The sequence below is a fragment of the Heteronotia binoei genome, chromosome 6 (genome assembly GCF_032191835.1).
Source record: "Heteronotia binoei isolate CCM8104 ecotype False Entrance Well chromosome 6, APGP_CSIRO_Hbin_v1, whole genome shotgun sequence".
Lineage (NCBI taxonomy): Eukaryota > Metazoa > Chordata > Lepidosauria > Squamata > Gekkonidae > Heteronotia > Heteronotia binoei.
In genome coordinates, this window is record NC_083228.1 from 75,170,225 (window position 1) to 75,194,775 (window position 24,551).

General features: G+C 43.5%; 1 long non-coding RNA gene across 1 annotated transcript; it reads left to right on the forward strand.

The window, feature by feature from the left end:
* The first annotated feature begins 258 nt into the window (after positions 1-258).
* LOC132573346 (uncharacterized) lies at positions 259-19,558 on the forward strand. The gene is made up of 3 exons (XR_009555528.1): positions 259-563; positions 2,950-2,988; positions 18,913-19,558. It is a non-coding gene; the product is annotated as an uncharacterized LOC132573346 (long non-coding RNA).
* Positions 19,559-24,551: the final 4,993 nt, after the last annotated feature.

Genomic DNA, 24,551 nt, shown 5'->3' on the forward strand with positions numbered 1-24,551 from the left:
GTATGCCCTCATTTGCCCTAATCTGGGTGGCCCAGGCTAGCGTGATCTCATCAGATATCAGAATCAAAGCAGGGCAACCCTGGTCAGTATTTAGATGGGAGACCACCAAGGAAGTCCAGGGTCATGATGCAGAGGCAGGCAATGGCAAACCACTTACGTTAGTCTCTTGTCTTGAAAACCCTACGGGGTAGTCATAAGTTACCTGTGATTTGACAACACTTTCCACCACCAAATGCTTTTATTTGGAGTACAAGCTAATATCTGTACTAGTCTAGAAGCAAAAAATCCAGAATATTATTTGTGAGGGACGTTCTTCTGAATCTAGGTGTCAAAGCTGCTTGCAGTATAATATTGAATATTTACTGGATTTGGTTTACCTGAAGACATTACTCAAAAAACTATCTTCCACATGATGACACATGACTTGGTTTAAGATTGATGAGTCATTAAAACCTTCCTCTAAATGAAAGGAGAAGAGCAGATTTGTCTCTAGGCATGAAGTGACCTCAGAATGGAGAAGAGACTAAGAAAAGATTTGTTTTCCTGTTCCTGGGATGAAAGAAGTAGGTAAAAGAAACATGCAAGTGCAAAGATTGCCTTCAAATCTGTCAGTACAAATGTCTGTGTTTTATGTAAGTGACATAGACTGGTGGTGCTGGAAGAATGCCTAGTCCAGTCCTCTGACCTGAAGCAGAATTGTAATCTATCCAGCATTCTTAACGGTATAGTTGATATCACTTAGATACATACTGCTGTTCCGGTGTAGCATATGCACAGAGCAGGAAGAATCAAGCTAGTTAATGTGAAAGACATCTGAAGGACAAGCCCTGGGTTTAATGAAATGTAGTCATCACATACACAGTTTGTAAAGGTCTAAATCTCTGGACAATCTGGCAATAAGGCAGCATCTTGCATAGATAAACTTTCCAAAGCTATACAATATTAAGCACAAAGAGGGTGCGGGAGGGTGATTATGGATTGCATTTCTTTGGTAGTAATGAAATTAACTTATCTGCTTCCTTGCTACAGTGAAGCAAGTTACTAATTCACAGCTGTTTAACTAGGTCATGATCCCAGTTGAGAATTTATTGAAAATATCCTGTGTGTGTTAAACTAAACCCAGAAAGCCCCTGCCTGCCTAAACAGACTTTGTAAAACAAATACATGCATGTAAGAACGTGTCTCTTAGCAAGGCATGAACTGTGCGCATGAATATTTGCAGTGCACCGGCAATAGGTATGTGCTACAACCCCTACTTGGGCCTCTTGCTCACCAGCAAATTGTCACAGTCTTTGGGAAAGAAATTCAAATGATACTGACACGGTGCACCAACTTGATGCACTGACAAGATGTACAAAGGAAACTCTGGAAACAAAGCCATTTGTGCAGGAATGTGATCTATGTGTATCTTTACTGCCCAGGAAAAGTCCCCATTATTTTGCAGCCTGTTTATCCACGTCTCCTTATGGATGCAGTCACTATGACTGCTCTTTTCACTGGAGCTCCTCTGTTCAAACCAGCCTGAGGTTGTATGGGTGAGTCTCATGATCTACTGACTGCAATATGTTTATATTACTTGTGGCTCCAACTCACAAGTTCCTGATTTAGGAGAGGTTGAGGTAATGGCTGCCAAGGGACAAGCAAGAATGATGCAACCGTGGAACATCCAGTCTAGGCTTCCTGACCTCACCCAATCCAGCTATTCAGCTCCTACTATGGTGCCCCATTCAATGCAAACTTACTTGGAAATCAGACCCACTGAATTTACTCTCAGGCATTGGGGTTGCAACCTTAGCCGAGGAGGAGAAAAGCAGCCAACCAACCTGATTTTCAATGTTGCTTGTTTATTAAGCCTAAGAGAAAGGCTTTAAGGTTTGTTTGCACTAAGGTGGTTTTGTTCCAAACTCAGCTATAGAAAAATAGAAAATTTCTAATCTTGAGACTTTCCAGCCACAAGATGAAACTGAACAACTCCTGCCTTTGTTCATATCTGTGACATCAGTAACCATGTCTAAGCAGAATCTCAGTTAATTACTCTCAGCATTCCTCAATTAAGGATACATCTGCCCATCAATCTCCAATTGTGACTGGCTGACTTATTTATTTATTTGTTTTCCCCTGGAATTAAACCCAAACAGATAGTAAGCATATAAATTAAGCATATAAACAGTAATTCCTGTTTGGTCCTTGAATCTGTTAAATATCTTCATTTTATTGTATGCTAATTTACTGCTTATCCTCTACCTATATGTATGGAATAGTAATGGACATGAACCAGGGAAATGGTGGCTCATTTCATTCTGTAATTGATTTGATTTCTGAACTGGTTTGTGCTTCATTGGTTCATTTGGTTCAAGAGGTGTAAAATTCACCAGGAGTCTTCAGCAGGCTCTCCTCCACCTGCCCTCCAAGTTTGGCAGAGATTGGATTTGGAATGTCCAAGTTATAGCCTCCCCAAAGCATGTGCCCCCAGGAAAGCTCGGCTTCATCTGTCACAACAAATAACTCTTCTCTGTTTGTGCTGCAGAATGGGAGCCCCGTGACTGGCTCCCAGAGCTGCTAATCAAGCTGCTATGAGTGTTTCTAGGGCTTTCAGAAGTCCAGGTCCAGCACTGCCTAGGAATTTATTGAATCAGTATCAGGCTTTCTGGAAAAATGAACTACAAAAATGAACCAATGCCTAGTATGGACTGGTAATTTCCATTTCATTGTACCTGAAGAAGTGTGTATGTGGACAAAAGCTTATGCTTTGAATAAAACTGTGTTGGTCTTATGGGTGCCTTTGAGCTCAAATTTTGTTCTGCTGCTTCAGACCAACATGGCTGCCCATGTTAAATCTATAACCATGCCTAAGTTTCCTTCTTACTGAGTCATAAATGAGGGATTATTTCCATGAAGTGTATAGGTTGATCCCTTATTTTTATTATATTTCTTTTTGATTTTTCAAAGGTTTTTGAACAGGATCTTCAAGTTGGTCAGCTAGACGATGTAAGTACTGGTTAAATCAGAATTGTAAAAAGAATTGTGTAAATCCTACCATTCTTGTTTTTCTATAAAGAGCAGGTGAGGGAAAGAAAGATAAAGGGCAGATGGAAAATAAGAGGAAAGGGAATAAGAAGGGAGTAATGAGAGGGAGTGGAGGGGTTAAAACAGGTTAATCAAAGTCATTCATGTGTTGCCTGTCTACTCAGAAGTAAGTCCCATGTTTAATAGCACTCATTCCCAAATAAGTGTCAGATGACTGCAGTCTTAATATAAATGTTTTAATTTCTGCTTCATTAGATCTCATAGATCAGCTTCTATGATTCAGCCTGTCACATGTGGAGAAAGAAAAAAAGAAGGGCCTGTTATAACCTCTTTGTTTCTGGCATGCAGGGGACAAGCACAACCATGTGCTCTTGCTGGACTTCTTATGCAAACACAGAGGTTTTACAAAAGGTTATGAAAAGGAGGAAGTGTGGAAATAACCTAACAAAGCAACTGCGTTTCTTAGCATCTAAGCTCAAGTAGCTCTTCAACTCTAGCCTGTAAAGGCTGAGCTATTTCCTGCCTTTGGTGAAAAAGAAGAATTTAACTGAGGCAGGAGAACTAATTTTTGTTGTAGAGGACTGTGTAATGGTTGCTTTCCTCATCACAAGACTGAAGCAGAAATGTCTAGGGTTAACAGGATGAGAATCTTTACCAAGGTATCAGCCAAAGTCATGCTGGGTCAGGACCAAGGAACCATAGCAAAACAAAAGTTGGCCTGCAATAGCTAGAAACATTGTGGCACCCTTTCAGCCCTTGGGAAACACAGGCTTTGTCCTCAGAATGTTCCAAGTATGTTCGGTGGGCGTCAGAGCCCTGAAGGGGTAGGAAGTACACTGGCTGAAGGAAATATGTCAACTGGTGATGTCATTATAAAGTGACACTTGGTGCAGGATGAAGTGAATTCACTGGGGATTATGAAGCTTTTGGAACACTGGGAGAGAGCTCTGAGGGATGAAGGCTGAGACATGTCCCTTTTTGGCTACAGCTAGGAGTAGTGGTTGTGAATAGAAGCTAATAGGTGCAACAGACCCATCCTGAATTTGGTTCTGACAACAGCACCCCATGGGTCCTTGGCAGTGCTTCTCCTCCAGTGGTAGGAACATGATTCTTACAGGATTTGAGTACAGTTCAAGATTGTAAAGGAGGTCTGGTGTGATACAGAGTGATGCACAGTGGCCAAGTGTGTTGGGTCTAAAAACTCGAAGCTGCAAACTCAGTTTCAAATCTCAGATCAGCCATAAAGCTCATGCAGTGGCCTTGGGCAAACCATCCTCTTTCTGTCTAAACTTTACTCACATAGTTGCTATTCAAGTAACAATTCTTATCACATTTAAATTGTATTTGCAGTAACAATTGCTATAGAAATTATTAGTAACAGTGGTGAACAAGCAAACATGCCTAAGCAACAACCAATCAAAATGACTACCAACAGGGGATGAGCTATATAAATAACAAAAGAATAAAAAATATGATAGATATCATGAGACTATTATATAGATATGTGTATCTCTGCTACTGAAGCTGGGCCACATACTCAAATTCAGTGTGATATTCTGTTGAATTGTGGGGCAGGTCAGACTGCCTTCTAATCTGCAGTCACACATGATGACAATCCCAGATACCATGTATCTTTGGAATAATGCCAACATATGTACATTCAGCACCATAAACACGGTGCCTGGAACTGGCATATTGGTAGTGAGCAATGGAGAATGGTGTACAACTAATAGTTGAAGGTGTCAAGGCTGGCAGTCTGTAGACAGCACTAAGGAATTCTGATGCCCTAAACCACAATCCTGAGGTGTTTATATGGGTTCTGAGATGTCTATATTCTCCACCACTGGGCCTTTATCTTCAGTGGTTCCCATACATCCTTTTCTGCCCTGTTTGGGATTGTAGCACCTTGTTGTTGCTGTTCCACCCAACTGAATGTCTCCCATGTGGCCTGAAGAGAGAACTCACTCCTCCCTGGCCTGCTTGAAAGCCCCTTATGAGTCTAATGCACATGCTCAATCAGTTCCCAAACTCAGGGGAACCTTAGGCTGCAGTAGCAGACTCCTTCCCCCTCCCATTGTCCTGGCTGGGTTAAACTTAAAGAGGCTACTGCCACTGTCTTGGCAGGTTTCCCTGTTGCTGGTGCAGTGGGTTCTCAGGTGAGCATCCTGCAGCTCTGGCAATGGAGATGAGCCCACTCCTAGACATATTAGTACCTTACATTCGCAACTTAAGCTGCAAGCAGACACTACTTGGTTAGGGTAGCATCAGAAAAACTAGAACATTGCTCTCCCAGGCAGAATGTATTTTTTGTGTTACCATTTCTAGCACTATAATTGCTATAATCCAAACCCAAGAATTAGTATTTTCAATGAGCAATCCCATCTAAATTCTAAATAGATCCTTTAAAGTTTTAAACTTTATCCAACCAGATGATATATTTGTGCTCCCAAATCCAAGGAAAAAGTAAAAGAAGAAATTGTAACTATTGTTACCTTTGGCAGTATCAGTACTACTCAATATGCTGTATTTCTAAAAATGATGGTGACACTCAAGTAAACCTCCTGGAGGTGGATGGCCCTTCTGACCATCTGGGACCTTTTTAGAAGAACTACACCTGGAATAAGAGAACACATTATTTAGCACTTTGATTTCCAGATGGGCTCTTGATACACTAGTTCTTTGGGTGAATAGAAGCAACATTAAACCCTCATTTCCAAAGAGTTGTTGATTTCAGCTTCTGTTTGGCAATTACAAACTTAACAATAGTTACAGCTGTTTTAATGTTTGCAGCTATTGAACTATAAGTATAGGAATATGAGCATCCTGGGATAGGCAAATCTTATAAATGTGTATGTGCCATCATTATCATAATAGAAGCCCACTTCTGGACTGATGAGGTTGGGTGTAAAACACCCCATTCTGTGTAACTCAGTAGAGAATCTACAGTATCATACAAGGACACTAGGAGAAAGAAATGGGAAGCAGGTTGAAAACTAAGCAAGACATAGCTTTCCTCACTAATGATCTGTGAGGAATTTACTGAGATGTAGAGAAGGTGCCCTGACCTGGATAGCCCATGCTAGCCTGATCTCATCAGATCTTGGAAGCCAAGCAGGGTCAGCCCTGGTTAGTATTTGGATGGGAGATCATCAAGGAATTCCAGAGTTGCTGTGCAGAGGAAGGCAATGGCAAATCACCTCAAGTTAATCTCCTGCCTTGAAAACCCCATGGTGTTGCCATAAGTCAGCTGCGACTTGAAAACTGTGAGTTGTTCTCAGAGGTGGGTCTTCTTGCAGTTACCTGTGCCTTTAGCTTCTGCATTAGTTTAGTACACTGTTCTCCTGTTGATTGATTGATTTAAATGCATGTGACTCCTCTTCAGAGATCTGCTCAACTAAATAATACAACAAAGTCAAACAAGTCATTAAAAAAAAGCCAAGGCATTAAACAGCATTTAAGAAGTCACTGTGCAACCTCAAATGATACTCATGAAACAGACCCCTGACTAGAAGCAGAGCTTTGGTTGCTTACACAGATAAAACCCCTCAGAAATCTGGGTAAAAATAACGTTTTTGGTATGGTACATAATGCAAAGAAAGGTGGGATTCCAAATGTGAGACCTAACCACTGAAAATGCCTCATCTCAGGTTGCCAACTCCCTCTAAGCTGTGGAATCTTGTGAGCAAAAATTCTGCTTCATAAGCTACTGGCATTAAATTAGTCATAAGCTACTGTATAAATTAGTTTGCTCTGGGGCCATTTTTCCTGAGCTAAGAAATGTTTGAGCCAGAGGCTAAAAAACTGTGAGCTAGCTCACACTAACTCATCTTAGAGGGAACACTGGTTGCCACTCTGTAGGCAGGGGCACAGAGAGCAGGGCTGGAGTAAAAAGGCTGGACAGTACAGGAGGAGGTGTTCATTTAAGTTCTGTGTACCCAAAGCCATTTAGGGCCTTAAAGGTTAGGATCAACATGTTGAATTATGCCTGAAAATACTCCAGCAGCCAGTGGAGATCCGCAGCCTGAAGACATCCTGGCTGCTCCTCCCTGGCCTGTGTCTCAGGCCCCCTTTAAAACTTCTATGTTAACCCATGCGTGCCCCAAAGCCATTGCCAGATTAAATCCTGTGGAGGCCCCTAGGCAGTCAAAATCTTGGGGGGGCCCTCACAAATTATCTCAGAGTCTGAGCGCCCACCCCATCACCCACAGCCCCCACTGCAGCCACCTTCCTAAAAGCCCCTTTTACTAAGCTGCAGAGGAAAGGCAGAGGGAGGCAAACTTGGTGACAATGCCAGCAGCAGCTGCACCAGGCAAGTCAGGGCAAAGAGCAGCTCAGTTGCTGGCTGCATGCGCAGGCTGAGAGGGCTGCAAGCAGGGAGAAAACGAGGGGGGGGGAGCCAGCCCGGGGCCCCTAAAGGCCAGTGCCTACTTGGCCTAATTGTTAATCTGACTCTGCCCAAAGCTGATAAAAGGTAGTTTGTGCTATGGAAGAGACTTGAGCCTCCAGCCGTAGCCCAGGATTCTGCAGCACCCAAAAGATACAGACCTGTTCCTTTAGTGGGAGTGCAGCCCCATGAAAGAGATGCCAACTAAGTAATTGAGTAGACTTGTCATTCACCAGCAGTACTTCAGTCTCATCTGACCTTCAGTTCACTAGACCTCATCCATCCTGTTACCTTCTCCAGATAACAGTTCAAGACTTCCACAGACCCTTCCAACTCAGCTGTAAAGGAGAATCTTATGCTTGCAGACTGCAGCATAGCTGCTAGGCTGCATGAGCAGAGTTTGCTTCCCTGGATGGGAAGAGTCAGGGGGCGCCCGTTTCAGCGCGCAGAGAAAAAAGGCAGGATCTGACAGTCGCTCCTCATTGGCTCCCTCATCTTGGCAGACAATCGGCTGAGGCTGAGGCTTTTCTTTTGTTTTTGGTTGGACATCGGGGTTTGTTGGGGTAGTCGACTGGGCAGCGGCGGGTGAAGCGTTGGCTGGAGCGTCGGCTGCTGTTCTGCGGGCTGGCGGCAGCATCGGAGGCGGTGGAGGACGTGGCGTTGTCCTTGTTGACTGAGTCTGCCTAGGGCTTGGGGTCTGCTGGGGCAGGGGTTGTGGAGCCCAGGGGTTGGTCTTTCCCCTTTTAATTTTTGAGGGTGTGGGCCTGTGGGGCAACCTGGGTTTTTTATTATTGCTCTTGAGGTTGGCAGGTGACCATTTTGGAGAGCCTCCCCCTCCCATTTTTCTCCTACTGGAGACATTGGTGTGCAGCAGAGGCTTTTGTGGCCATTTTGAGTTCCCTTTCTTCTTCTTTCTTGAGTGTAGTATTATTAGACTCCTGGTATGTTTTTAATGTTTTAACTGTGTAAAATGTTTAAATTTATATTTTTATGTTAGATTTTATGTGCTGTGAGCTGCCCTGAGCCACTTGGTGGGAAGGGCAGGATATAAATCGTAAATAAACTAAACTAAATAAACTAATTCCAGGGGGAAGCGATTTTAGAGTGGAGCTGCAGGAGGCCATTTTGTGGTCTTGTGCTTGCTATTTAGATGGCTGATGGAAAAGGGTCAGGCAAGCCCAAAGGAAAAAAGCCAGCGCCTAAGGCGCCCAAGGCTCCTGCGAAAAGGCCACCACCGCCGTTATCCTCTTTTGATGAGGAGGGTGATATGGTGGTTGATTCCAATATTGCTTGTACATTGAGAGCATTGGAACAAGCAGCGGGCATCCTTTCTCCAGGTGGGGAGGATGGTGTGAGGCAATCTAAGAAAGGTAAGCAGGCGAGTATTCTCACCAGGCTGTCTATTCTTGAGGGCAGGTCTGGTGGAGTCGTGCCTGGCAGGGACGCTGGCCTTTGCGGTCCGGATGTGGGTTTGATGGCAGCGGCTGGAGCATCAGGGGTCGGTTTGCCATTGGTTCCTGTTGGATTCGGAGGTAGGTCGGGTGATAATTTACAGGCGGGACCTGGGCAGGTTTGGCCATGGGGAGCATGGGGGCCTGCTTCGGCGGCAGGGCAGGGCGCTTCCATGTCAAGCGCGGGGGTGCCTGCCTCCTCTGCATTGGGTGCATTTCAGAATTGGGCTTGGCCATGTGGGCAAGGCATTCCTAGTGTGTACCCGGGCGCAGGGCATCCTGGCATGGCTGCTTCCTTTATGGGGGCACCCTCAACATATGGGATGGTGCCTTTTGCTGCTTTGCCGTTTGGGGAGGTTGCTTTGCCGCTGGGGGACCACTTGCTTCCTGCTACTAGGGAAAAAATATTAAAAGGGGAGTACGTGGATATTTTTTCTCTGCTCTTTTGGGAGGTTGAGAAAAAAGACAAGGAAGAATTGGATGAGAAAGAGAAGGAAAAATTGAAAAAATGGAAGGTGGACAGGACCTGGGCTACTTGGCTTCCTGGGTTCTGTATTTATGCTGGGGTGATTGCGAGGGCGCAGCCGTGGTGGGCAGCATCCCTATTCCAGTATTTGGACATAATTTATAAAGGCTATACGGCCTTTAGTGGACCAGCCTGGTTACAATATGACCAGGAATTTAGGATGAGGGCTGCCCTGTATCCGTCCCTTCAGTGGCATCGATCCATCAGCAGCTTTGGCTGCAGGTTATGTCCCCGACTAGGCCTAATCTGGGTGATCGCTCTGATAGTGGTCACTTGGTGAGGTCATCCACATCCTCTGCTGGTTCATCAGGCTCTCCCCGCGGTGCAGTGGGGCAGGCAGTTCAACCCCACATGCTCTGCTGGGAATTTGGATCCCTTGGGGTATGTATTAGGAAGGCGTGCCAGTTCAAGCACGAGTGCCCCATGTGTGGTAGTTCCCACTCATTTGACAACTGCCCTAGAGCCCGTGGGCATAAAATATGAAGGAGCCTGGCGGGAGCGGAGGAGCCTTTCCAGCTAAGAAAGGGGCCCAGCCCGATAAGGGTGGGACCTCTTGAACAGTGGCTGTCGAAGTACCCTCGAAGGGTTGATAGTTTGTATTTGTTAGAGGGTTTTAAAGTTGGTTTTAGGAACCCTTTACAAGGTCCTCTAGTTCCGTTTATGTCAGGAAACCTTAAGTCAGTTCAGGGCTTGGAGCAGGTCGTTAGGGACAAGATTGCAAAAGAGCTGGCTGAGGGAAGGATACTGGGTCCTTTTTCACATCCTCCAGTGAGTACTCTTAGAGTCTCACCTTTGGGTGTGGTGCCTAAAAAGGCGCCTGGTGAATTTAGTTTGATTCACCATTTGTCTTTTCATTTCCATGAATGATGGGATCCCGGAGCACTTATGCTCTGTTAGGTACACCAGCTTTGACCAGGCTATTGCCGTGGTGAGGCGTTGCGGGGTGGGGGCAGAATTGGCAAAATGCGACGTTAAGAGCATTTTCGCACTGACCTTACTCGGGAGCGATGTCCCTCTTCACTGCGCAGCGTCTGCGTGGATTTTGCACTAATTGCTCCGCAGAACCCGGAAGAGCCACAAAGTCCCGCGGCTTTTGCATTGCAAATGTAAACTGGTTTTTGGCCAGTTTACATTTGCGACGCAAAAGCCGCAGGACTTTGTGGCTCTTCCGGGTTCTGTGGAGCAATTAGTGCGAAATCTGCACAGACGCTGCGCGGTGAAGAGGGACGTCGCTCCCGAGTAAGGTCAGTGCGAAAACGCCAATAGTCTGCGTTTTGCCTTTTACCTGTCCATCCTGATGATTTTGAACTTCTAGGGTCTTCTTTTGAGGGTCAATTTTACATGGATAGAGCATTGCCAATGGGCTGCTCTGTGTCATGTTCGGCTTTTGAGTGTTTCAGCACATTTTTGGAATTGGCTGTGTGGGAGAATGTGGGTTTGCAGGATGTCGTTCATTATTTGGATGACTACCTTTTTGTGGGTTTCGAGGGGACTAGGTGTTGTAGGCAGTTGCTGTCTGGCTTCGTTGAGCTGGTGGCAGAGCTTGGGGTTCCTTTAGCACCTGAGAAAACTGAAGGTCCGACCCAGAGGTTGACCTTTTGGGGGATTGAGATTGACACTATTGTGCAGTTGTCTAGGGTGCCTCTTCAGAAAATAGTGGAGCTGAGGGCTAGGATTTCTACCTTTCTTCTTAAAAGGAAGGTTACTTTGTTGGAGCTGCAGCAGCTAGTTGGGCACCTCAACTTTGCTTGCAAAGTGGTTGCTCCTGGGAGGGCTTTTCTTAGAAGGCTGTGCGATGCCATGGCAGGGTTACGCTTGCCTCAGCATAGAACTAGCGTCACCTGTAGCATGAGGGATGATTTGAGGGTTTGGCAGGAATTTTTGGAGTCCTTTAATGGAGTCTCTTTTTGGAGGGACAACATGAGGCTCGAAGCTGAGCTTCAGGTCATGTCTGATGCTGCTGGTTCCTTGGGTTTTGGAGTCTATTCCGTGGACATTGGTGCACAGATAGTTGGCCTGACTCCTGGGCACAGGTAGGAGTGAACCGAGATCTTACGTTTCTCGAGTTCTTTCCCATTTTAGTTGCGGTTTGGCTGAGGGGGAAGGTTATGGCCAATCACACTGTCCATTTTTGGTGGGATAATATGACGGTGGTCCACGTCATTAATTCCCTTTCATCCAAATCTGGCCGGGTTATGAGATTGGTGAGGGCCTTCACTCTGTGCTGTTTGCGGCTTAACATTTTGTTTTTAGCCAAGCATGTTCGTAGGGTGAGTAACAGGGTGGCTGATGCTCTATCTCGTAAACAGATGGAGAGGTTTCGTTAGCTGGCCCCAGATGCTGACAGAGAGCCGGTGCCAATGCCCCAGGAGCTATGGCTGATTGGAGAGCCAAGGCCTGCAGAGTGATAGGTCTAGCCATTGCGCCCAGCACCAGGAAGTCTTACAAACGGGCTGTGCGGCAGTTTGAAGACTTTAGGGCTGAGGTAGGGTATTGCAGGGTTTGGCCCCTCCCAGTGGAGCATTTGCTCCATTACTGTGTTTCGCTGCGAGGTAAGGGGTTGGTGGTGCGATCCATTAGGGGGCGCCTGTCTGCATTGGCTTTTGTCAGTAAGGCGCTGGGTTATAGGGAAGAAACAGCTGACTTTTGTACTCGAAAGATGCTGGAGGGGTGGGCCAGAGAGGCCGGTCCCAGGGTTGATACGCGGAATCCTGTATCTCCTTTGATTCTGCGGGGTTTGAAGAGGGTTTGGGACGTGGTGTGTGCTTCGTCATTTGAAGCATGTTTGTTTCACGCTGCGTCTTTGTTAGCTTTTGGGGGGGCTCTTAGAGTAAGTTAGCTTTTGGGGGGCTCTTAGAGTAAGTGAGCTGGTGGCACAGTCTAGAAACGATGTTTCTGGTATGGCTCTGTTGTTGAGGGATATGCAGCTATTTGCAGGTAAGGCCATCATCACTGTCCATCACTCTAAGACAGATCAGTTGCAGAAGGGTACGGTGCTCGAGTTGGGTAGTTGTTCAGAGCTTGAGCTGTGTCCAGTTACTGCGTTGGCTGCTTATTTGGCAGTTAGGGGGCCCATGGAGGGGTTTTTGTTTATACATTCGAATGGTAGCCCATTGACGAAGCATCAGTTTTGGGCAGTAACATCACGGGCTTTGGGTGAGTTGGGGTTGTCTGGGGTGCGGTTTGGGACCCACTCCTTTAGAATTGGGGCAGCCTCAACAGCAGCTGACATGGGGTATCCTTGGACTTCCATTCAGAGATTGGGCAGGTGGTGTTCCTTGGCCTATAAGGCTTACGTGCGACCTTTTATTAGGCCATGAGTGACTTGGTGTCTGTTTATTGTTGGTTCTGTTCTTGTTTAACTGTTTTTTCTTTTTAGATGCTGTTGTTCCTGGCCAGAGGAGCCGAGTTCTCGTATGCGGCCATAGCCATGTGTTTTGGGCCGCTCATCAGGCTCAGAGAACTGCGGTTGGCTCTCAGCTGGGACTCAGCCAGCATGTGTGTATCGAATGGCAGGGACGCCGGGGCCTTCAGTGGTCGAGCCTGCTGCCTTTGTTGTTTAAAGATTGTGTGGGTCCTCCTCCTCAGGTTTTAATTGTTCACCTGGGAGGTAACGATCTGGGACTCTTAAAGGGCAAGGCCTTAGTTTGGCAGGCCCGGGATGATTTCCAGCACATTTGGGAGCGATGGCCTGGGACCACCATAATTTGGTCAGCCATGCTGCCCTGCCTGGTGTGGCGTTGTGCTTGGGACCCTGCAGCTATAGAAAGGGCCCGGTATAAGGCTAATAAGGAGATCAGGAAGGTGCTGGAAAAGGGGTTGGACCACTATTTGCCATATCCGGACATTTTGTTGAAATTTCCTGACCTCTACAGAGGGGATGGGGTCCATCTCTCGGAAAAGGGTAATATGCTTTTCCTGAGAGACTTGCAGCAAGGGTTGCGGGTGGCTTTGGGCCTCCCGGTGGGCGCTAAGCCCTAAGTAGAGACTTGGCCTTAGTAGTGGCAGGTTTTTGGGGTTTTGGGCACTATGCGGCTAGGGGAGGACTGTGAAGCATCCCCCTTTTGGGGAATTTGGGGTTTGGCATGATCAGTCTTCAGGTTTGAAGACCAGGGTTTGGAGAATGCAGACTGTCCGGGAGGCTCGGCTAGAGGGTGCCTTTCTGGCGAGACGTGCGTCTGGGTTTGGGCCCTCTGGTGCGTGCTTCCCTGCTGGGCCTGCCTGGAGGGAGCTAAGTAACACTCAGCTCTGGCTGGGGGGCTGGGTCTCTCACCCGTTAATGGCAGGGGAGCGGTCGCGGTGACCCCTAGCCCTGGACAGGCCGCTTGCTGTTTTATTAGAATATTGAATAAAGTGGCCCAATTTTATACCAATACTCTGTGTCTGACTATTTATTCCGTCCTTGGGGAGCAAACAGCAGGGTGACATCTGCATATTGGTGACACTTCACTCCAAATCCATGGACAATCTTTCTTTGGAATTCCATGTAAATATTAAATAGCATGGGGAACAAGATGGATCACTGTGGGACTCTAATGTATAATTACCATGAAGCCAGGCATTAATCCTGCAGTACCCTCTTCTGAAAATGACTGATCAAATAAGAGTGAGAACATAGTGCCCCTGTTCTCAACCTAGCCATTCTCTAGAACAGAAGGATACTATGGTTGATAGTATTCGAAGCCATTGACTGACCCAGCAGAATCAAGAGGGATACACTTCCCTGTGTCACATGCTTCACTCTCAGCAAAGTTCCAATTAGCTGGATAGGTTTAGTTGGTACTACAGAATGTGGTGACAGGGATTTTTGGGGATTATTAGGAAGGGAACTGAAAACAAATCAGCCAGTATCATAATGCCCCTGTAAAAATCGATGGTGTGGCCTCATTAGGAGTACTGTGTACAATTCTGGCCACCACACCTTAAAAAACGATATTATAGCATTGGAAAAAGTGCAGAAAAGGGCAACTAGAACGATAAAAGGGTTGGAACACTTTCCCTTATGAAGAAAGTTTAGTGCTTTGGGCTCTTTAGCTTAAAGAAACATTGAGGGGTGACATGATAGAAGTGTACAATATTATGCATGGGATAGAAAAGGTAGAGAAGTACTTTTCTCCATTTCTCACAATACAAGAACTCTTGGACACTCAATGATATCGCTTAGCCATCAGGTTAGAACTGATAAAAGGAAGTACTTCTTCACCCAAGGGGTGATTAACACATGGAGTTCACTGCCACGGGATATGGTGGCAACTACAAACATAGCCAGCTTCAAGAGGGGACTGGATAAACATATGGAGCAGAGGTCCATCAGTGGCTATTAGCCACAGGGTACTGATGGAACTCTCTGTCTGGGGCAGTGATGCTCTGTATTCTTGGTGCTTGGGGGAGCCACAGTAGGAGGGCTTCTAGTGTCCTGGCCCCACTGGTGGACCTCCTGATGGCACCTGTTTTATTAGCCACTGAGTGACACAGAGTGTTGGAATGGATGAGCCATTGGCCTGATCCAACATGGCTTCTCTTATGTTCTTAATCTGTGCTTTGTCAGCATTTTCTTGCAAGTTGAATTGATGTTGTGGTTAGGAGTGCAGAGTGTAATCTGAGAGAAGCGGGTTTGATTCCCCACTTCTCCACATGAAGCCATCTAGGTGATTTTGGGTCAGTCACAATTCTTGAAAGAGCTGCCCTCTCAGGAGTAGTTCTTGAAAGAGCTCTCTCAGCCCCAGCTACCTCACAGACTGTCTGTTGTGGGGATACAAAGGGAAAGGAGATTATAAACTGCTCTTAGACTCTGAGTGAAGGCAGGGTATAAAACCAATCTCTTCTTCTTCTGAATGAGAGATTCAGCCAAAAGATAACCAGATAACTAGTTGTAAAGCTGCACTCAAAATGTAGTTTGAAGGGGTTGGAAACAGGTATCCAGTGCCATTCTGCTGAAACCAGTGCTGATTCTGGTGTTCTTTTATATTTTCATCAATTATCTAAATGTAAGAACAGATGGGATGCTTACAATATTCACAGGAGTTATAAAACTGTGAGGACTGCAATATGAGAAAATGTGTTAAAAATTTAAAGTGATCCCAGTAAGCAGAGAGCTAAGCAGACAGGAACAAAATGAAATTCAATTGCCAATTGTAAAGAAAGAAAGAATATCCAAGTATAGTGTTAGGGAATAATTGGCTTATTTGTGGCCTATAGCTCTGAAGGAGGGAGGAGTTCCTCTTCATCTCACGCATCACCTTCAATCGCAGTAGCAACTGTGCCTTTCCAGAAATACAACTGATCCTTCTGAGCTGGAAAGTGAACAGAAGCTTTTATGTACTGTATATACCTGTCATAAAGTTACAACTGACTTGCAGCAACCTCAGCAAGGAGCTGTCAAGGTAAGTAGGTAGCAGAAATGATCTGCCATTGTTTTCTTCTGCAGAGTCTTCCCTGGTGGTTCCCCATCTTGGCTTCTGAGACCTGATGAGATAGAGCTATACGATACCATTCCACATCCCAAGCCCAGGTGTAAAAATTTGAACAGGAGTCATCCAATGTGACACTGGCACAGGAAATCAGTGTTACGTTTGGTGCATTATTTCCAAGGATCAGGAATCTGTATTGCTGTACTCAGGGATTTTTTTGTAGAAAAAGCCCAGGAGAAACTCATTTGCATATTAGGCCACACCTCCCAACATCACAATTGTTCTGCAAAAAGCCCAGTATAAACTCATTTGCCTCTTTGGCCACACACTCCTGGCACCAAGCCAGCTGGAACTGCATTCCTGCATCTTCTTGCTCAAGGTTGTACTTATTCTATTGGTTGTACTTATTCTACCTTATGTGATGTACTTGGTCAGTTCTGGATATTGCAAAATGAGAACGATAACAAGTAGATGGAAGAGGATAAAGCCAATGCTCAAGTCCATGTAGATTTTGTTCAGAGAACAACAGGGTAATAGAAGGTGGACAGTTTGTCATCCATTTCTAGATATTTATAAGGGTGTCAGAAAGAAAGCAGCAACAATTTTTATCCACAACAACTTCTGAGATATAAATATTCCTTTTGACCCAGGCTTAATACAATATAATCATTAACAGACATTCTCACATTTTGACATATTACTGTTTTATTGCTTTTGCATGCGCATGCTACTCAGATAAAAGGTTTGCTCAATTTGTTAATTTTACTGTTCTGTCATTGAATTTTAAATTTGTACCATTTTGCATTCTAAACCACTCCCTACCAGATAATTTTACTATACTGTCATTGGATCTTAAATTTGTACCAGTTTGCATTCTGAGCCACTGGGTGTTTTTACACTGGCAGTTTACGACTCTCTATCACCACATTGGAAATTCACCTTTTACATTACCTAACGTTCTCACAACTGTTTTGCATCGTTGCTGCCCGAAGCATCTACTTTTGTTTTGGTGATATGAGTTTCAGAGCTGCTGCTGCAAAGTTTTTCTGCACACTAGTCTTTTCTCTACAGATGTTTCAAACTTGTATTGTAGAAGTTTTCATGCGTTTTAAAAGACTCCTCCAAAAGCCACCACAAGGTGTAGTAATTTGCATGAGAACTGACAGCACTTGAAATTTTTACATATCTTTGCTTGCCTCATCTAGTAATTTAAATTTGTATTGTTTTTGCAGTGTTGACACGATTTCCAAGCAATCGTATACATTTAACTAAGCACTAGTATTCCGGCTGCCCTCTGATCAGACACCCCACCCCACAAAAAATAAAAAATTGAAATGCTTAAATGTAAATGGGAAATAATTAAAGCAGAACAGTGGCAGGCAATTTGAAGACTCTAAAATCTGGATCAAACTGAATGTAAAAACACCCACTGACTACCAGCTATGTGTGGCTTTGCTCACTGTACTGGATTCCTCGTCTGATGAAGTGTGCTTGGAGAGCGCACAAAAGCTTACATTCTGAATAAAACTAAGTTGGTCTTAAAGGTGCAACTTGACTCCTATTTTGTTCTACTTCAGACCAACACGGCTGACTACTTGGATCTAACTTTTATCCTGTTCTCCCAGGATAGATCAATAATCTGTGGGTTTAAATAAAACAAAAAGAAACTTTTCAACTGTGAGAGCAATTATCAATGGAACAAGTTGCTTCAAAAGTTTTAAACTTTTAAAGAAAAGTTGGACAGCCAATGATGTATCCTGTTTTTCTATTTTGGGGTTTAGTTCTTTCTTGGAGAGGGCACTGAGCTACTAAGTTCTGACCAACTTTTATGAATTTGATGAGATCCCAATTCCTAACCCATCTGATCTGCCCACCCTTCTTAATTAATCTGCACTTTCTGTCCTCTGCTCCGGCACCAGTATTAAGTAGCAACAGTGATCTTCATTGTGTTGGACGTTGTAACTCTGCATGCAAGAGGATCTGGGAGGGAAAGGGTTAAGACAATGTTCTTAGTCCTGTACACTTGCAGTTGGCCCCACCTTCTCATCAGTTAGATGTTGAGTCTCTTTGGCCCTTGCTTGCCCCTTCTGTTTCATTTTATGTGGGAGTCCTCTCTTCTCTCTCTTACATAGGGCTTGGAGCTGTAGCACATTAACCCTTTGAAGTTAATCTGTTCTCAATAAGTCAAATGTGTTGTTGTTGTTCAGTCGTACAGCCGAGTCTGACTCTTTGCGACCCCATTACTGCCTTCCTTACTCTCTTGTTAACTATAAAAGCCACACCATTTCTTATACGGGACTCTTGCCCACAATAATAGATGCAGTGTTGCTGTGAGTTAAATTTGCCCATTCCTATCCATTTTAGTTCACTAATTCCCAAGATGTCAATGTTCAGTCTTGCCATCTCATATTTGACTACATCCAGCTTACCTTGATTCATAGATCTTATATTCCATGTTCCAATGCAGGATTGTTCTTTGCAGCATCAGACTTTCCTTTCAACATCAGTCACATCCACAGCTAAATGTCCTTTTGGCTTTGGCCCAGCCACTTCACTCTTTCTGTGGTTATTTGTACTTGCCCTCCACTCTTCCCTGGTAGTATATTGGGCACCTTCTGACCTGAGGGGCTCATCTTCTAGTGCCATATCTTTTAGCCTTTTGTTACTGTTCATGGGGTTTTCTTGGCAAAGATAATGGAGTGGGTTGCCATTTCCTTCTCAGGTGGATCGCATTTTGTCTGGGTTCTCTGCTGCGGTCTGTCCATCTTGGGTGGCCGCGCATGGCATAGCCTGCAACCTCATTGAACAGCACAAGTCCTCTTGCCATGTCAAGGCAACAATCCATGAGAGAGAATATGTCACATCAGATGTGCTTCTGTTTTTGTAATTAAAATGTCCATTGTTACCACTGGAGTCAGATCATCTTTGTAATTTGTTTGAACAGCATTTCCCCCTAAACTGGGAAATGTGGAGAATTGGGGATACTGTGAGAAAAGCTTCTATGCTTTCTCAGGCAAATTATAGATACAATTTTCATTTAACCTAATATATTTGAAGTGGCTGCATTTCAGCAGTAGTAGATAATTCTTTCAATCTTCTGTTTTATTGTCACAGGACAGCTGCCCTTGCGATGGTATCCATGATTATGCATCCACATGACACTCACCCTGGCCTGGAAGCAGACTGCTCCATCTTGGACTTTTGAGAACAAAGACTTCTTTAATGCCTCTGAACTACTTGGAATGATTTCATAGGCTAAAGGATAGGTTGGTGGAGAAAGAAACATATGTTCTGTGGGACAATGAAAAGGCATTTCTCTTAGCCCATAGCTCCATCTTTTATCACAATCAAGGCATAGTGGAGGGCATATCAGCCGTACACATTCTCAGTAAGAATAAGATAATCTACAGACATTTCGTGGCTTCTGCATTGCTCTAAATGTGCTCATTCTTGACTGACTCAGTCTAGATCTTAAACCACCACCACCACCACCACCACTCCTGCTGAAATAAGTCTGCTTTCATGGCCTTTAGGAAAAACTAGTCAATATGATTCATTGCTTTTCATTGTAAGGGCTGCTGAGCCCTAGGGAAAAGAAGCTTATAGGAGAATGAAAATCATTTTAGACTGCTACATGTTTGATGCTGTTTTTATGCCCTGCTTGGCTTTTTAAGTGGCTGGCTCTTTAACAGTTTATTTTAACTATATTATTATTATATCACGTTTTGCTTTGTAAGCTGCCTCAAGCAGGGTCTCTGGAGATGTGACATATCAAATTTTTAAGTAAATAAACTGGTTAACAAGCAAACATTTTCAAAGTATAGTTCTCCTATGCCTAAACCACAACACTTATAATATTGTATATCTAATTATGGTAAAGTTTAATAGCTATTTTTAAAACATTACTTATTTATAATATTTTTATTGTACAACTATCATGTGGTGGCTTGCAATATTTCTAAAACTACAGTACTGGTAATAAAAACAAGTGTAAATTAATTAAAACTGGGGGTTCCAACAGAAAGCTCATAAGCTTCTGGTAGCTTTCTGGCAGCTGCACAGTAACTTATGCATCCCTTAGAAGACACAGAAAAATACTGCCAAAATAGAGAGGGGTTTTTCCTGTGCCCCTTAGCTGAAAGTTTCATTTATGATGGTCTTGTTAGTCCATATTCTATTTCTACAACAGAAGAACACTTGGTAATGTGGAGGGGGGAGTAGCTCAGGATATTTTTCATTACTCAGATGTATAGCAAAAGTTGGGGATCCCAGTATTAGTATGATTAAGAGAAGTGGAAAGTTGGGACAGCATAAAACTGTACAGCAGCATTTTAAAAAAATAGCATGTAGAAAATCAAATATAGAACAAATAAAGAGGGATCATAAATTATAATGGTTAATAACAGTTCATAAAACATGCAACATAAATCAGATAAGACAATCCCCTCTACCCAGCTGCGCATATACAAACAACAACAAAAACCCAAACAAAATGCCTAGGAAAATGTATCTTAACCCAGTGCCAAAACTTAAGAGAATCAAACAGGTAAATAATCATGCTAGTGACAATCCATAACTGGGCACCACTACCAAGAAGGTTCTGTCTTCTCTTTTAGTCATGGCCAGTTTTAAATATGGATAAAATTTATGTATTCTTATGTATAAGAATGTAAATATTATCATTATTATTATTATTATTATTATTATTATTTCTTCCCCATTTCTTTCACTCTTGCCTTGGTCTATCTAGGCCCCTATGCGTATTGTATGGCTGAATAAGTAAGATGTGAAAGTGTGGCTATGTTATGTATCTTTTCCATTTCCATTTAATTATAATGATTCATTGTTTTTTGAGGATGGTCATTTTTTTTTTTTAAATTCTCAGAATGCTAACAGAAGTCCCATTCGTGGACTTCTTTCAGGCAAAATAACATTGGCTTCATTTCTGTTTCAGGTCCATTTATATTTGTGTGGTGAACATGCTCTGACTTCCCCAAGTCACCCAAGTGAAATCTGTGGCTTACTACGCAAAATTTTAAGCCATCTTTCTCAGGTTCAAAATTCTGTTTCAGTAATGCTGTCTGATTAAAAAGGCAGCATTAAGCATAAGAATTGGGCAAACTTGCTCAACAGATCTCTGTCAGATTCTGTGAATGCTGAGCAGCAGAAAATCCCCAACTAGTACCTCCTACATTGCGATCCAGCTGACTTTTGCTGACCTGCAGAGCCCTTTGGCTATTATTGCCCAGTCCAGCCCACGTTCTCACAATCTGGCAAGTTCTTTTGCAGTGGTGACCTTGATGCACTCCTTCTCAACCCTCTTCTTGGCCTCCCATTCACCTCAATGGCCACATTGTTATTTTCATAAATTTGCACTTTGTCCTTATTGAAACCTCAGGGCACACCAGAGCTCAAATTTCTGTCTCCGCTCCGCCCCCTGAAGATCGTATTTTTCTATGTGTGTTTTTGTCTAATCTTTGTATCTGTCTAACATTAACCCAGCAAACAAAAGGAACAAAAATAAAGCAATGGCACTGACTAGATAGAGAACTCTGTGGCCCTATGATCCTATCCTGCAGCATACCATTCTGCATATCTGAAAAGATGCCTTGTAAGGAGCTGCCACTGGTCCATCTATATGGATATATTGTCCACTGTGAATGGAGCAGTTTTCCTGGTTGTCAGGTGGTCATTCCTAGAGTTAAATAGAGATACCAGGGATTGAACTTAAGGCCCTCTACATGCAAAGCAGCTGTTTTGCCTCTGGCCCATACTGGAGAGGATGGGCCACGGTTCATTTGCAGAGCATTTGCTTTGCATCCAGAATGTCTCAGTTTCTACACCCAGCATCTCCTGTTTTTTTTTAATTTTTAAGACCCAAGTAGTCAATGATGTGAACAACCACTATCTGAAATCATAAGGAGGCACTGTCAGTCAGGATAGCCATAGTACTAACACTGATAAACCAGTGGTCTAATTCAGTCTAAGCCTGGCTTGGATCATAAAGGAAAAATGATAGAACAGCAGCAAGAACATCAGGAGATACTTCTCTAAATTAAAACAAAGACATAGTAGAAAAGCTGTTTTGTTTGGTCTTGTCCTATGAAGCAGCCCATAAATGGATTACTAACTGGGCTAAATTATGTGATAACGTGGATATTTCACAATCCATTTTTGTTTGCTTAGATTATGAACCCATTCTTTCACTTTCCAAAAAGCAAGCAAGGTGGCTTGACTTCAGTGGACTTGGAAGGGCATAACTTTGCCTGGTCATAAATAATACCACTGAGAAATAAAGAAACCTCAACAGATAAAATAATGCAAACACAGTAAATAAACAGCATTAAAAACATAAATAGCAACAGCAACAATCACAAAACACAAGTCATAAAATCATCAGCAATAAAAATCAGTGTGAAAACAATCATTCCACATCCAAGGTGTTCCCAAACAAGAAGCTTATTTTCCCAGAAGGTGGGAAGGGGAATGAACTTCAGTCATTGTGTAGTTTGGGAGCAACAGCTGCAAAAGAATTATCTTGTGTTCCTGCTAACCTTATTTCAAATAACATGAGCTCATCATGCTGGCTAGGTCAACCCAACAGATCTCAAATCCTGGGCAGGCTCATGTGGGTGGAGTTGCTCCTTCAGACCCTTAATTCCCAGCTGTTTAGGGCTTTAAAGGTCACACCAACACTTCCAAGTTGAGCCCAGAAGAAAATAAGTAAAATGGATGAAACATTGCTTGTATACATTTGTGATGCACCTTTGATGGTACATTTTATGGGCAGTTTTTGAAAACAGCTACATGTACATCAGAGTTGTCTAATCTGGACATTACCAAGGCATGCATACAAAGCACCTCATACCCATGGACCATCGTATCTGTGAGATGCCTTTCCCCCTAAGCTCCACCATGACAGCTTCATTCATTGAAGCAGATACCAAACTGCATATGGGCAAAATCAACAACTGCCCATATACTTGCCTTCACTGTGGTTCTCTTCTTACAGAATGGCCTTCCTAAGAAGGTCAGGAAGACTCCCATTCTCAGGTCTTTTTGTGCAGGCAATAGTCTTGCACTATACTAAATTATTCACAGAGTTGCTTAGAAAAATTATTACGGACTGTGGTCTACACTACTGTGAATAGCTTGTTGAAACTAGGATCCTACAATGGAATTTTGCATCATTTAATGTGTCATGTTAATACTTATGCTTTGCTTCAGTTCTATTTTTAGATGTCTGGTTGGTTTTACAACCCTAGTCCTATTGTATTGTTTATTGAAAGTCCCATCCATCAATTGAATTTGCACTCTGTGTAATCCAGGTTGAGTCCAAATGAGAAAGACTATAAAATTGCAAATAAATAATGACTGACCAGGACTGCTCTGTCTGGGAACTGCAGCTACAACAGGTGAACCAGCCTAACCTGGTGAAAAGTACTTCTGGTTACCTCTGCTACCTGTTTATCAAGTATCCAGGAAGACCCCTAAACTGTGAACATGAATCTTTGGACAAGTGCACTCTCATCCAGAAAAGTTTTTACACTTTGCTGGGGGTAAAGCATAGATGGCTGGGGAAGGCAAACCACCCCAAACAAAAAGTCTGTCAAGAAAAGTCATGATGTGACATCATCCCATGGGTTAGTAATGACTTTGTGCTTGCACCAGGAACTACCTTTGCTTAGAACTACAGCACTTTCTTCTCTGGATCCATTGAGGTATTGCCCAGATAAAAGTCATATAAGCCATCCCAGCATACCTTTTCCTAGGATGGTTCTTGGTACAGCCAAATAAATTGCACAAATTTAGTATTCCATTCACAAAGATTCAGACAGGTCATTCAGTCAGCGTTTGCCCTCGGGCTAAGCATATAAAGAGAGAAATAGAGAATCTCCAGCCATGTGTCAAAAACCACAGGTGTATTTTCAGCCTTGCAGAAGTCTACATAGATTTTAATCTTTGGGGAAAACCCTGGCCCACTGTAAATACAATACTGGATTTGTGCCCTGGAGGTCAAAATACATATTTTTAAACACCAACATTCTAACTTTATTAATATGGACACCTCAGGGGCCTCATGATGTGCACACAAAACCAGGTGGATGTCCATATACAGAAGATATGACCACTCAGATATTTATGGAAATGTATCTCTTTTCTATCAAAGACACTAACAACATTTTGCACTCACCTTACGCCGCTCTCACGTTCGTCTTCTCAGCATGGCTTCCTTCCGATTTCCCACTATCTGCCCTGGGGCTACAGCAAGGATCAGCATTTTCACGCAGCAAACAGAAACTGCTAAAAACCAGTTTCTGTTTGCTGCACAAAAACGTCGACCCTTGCTGCAGCCCCGGGACAGATAGTGGGAAATCGGAAGGAAGCCATGCTGAGAAGATGAATGTGAGAGCGGCGTAAGTGAGTGTGAAATCGGTAACGGTTGAACAAAATTTAGCAATCTGATATATACACCTAGCCATCTGATATATACTGTCTTGTATTATAGCACCTTAACTGTTGTGGTTTTAATTAAATTATTTAAATGTATTTTATTGTATTTTATTGTATAATGTAATTTATTGTAATCATGGCACTTTCCATGTCTGTAAGCCGCCCTGAGCCTGCCTCGGTGGGGAGGGCGGGATATAAATAAAAAATTATTATTATTATTAAAATTTGAAAGAAGCAGACATCACTATCTACAAGCAAGGGCCACTATCCAACACTCAATCAAGATGCTTAAACACATT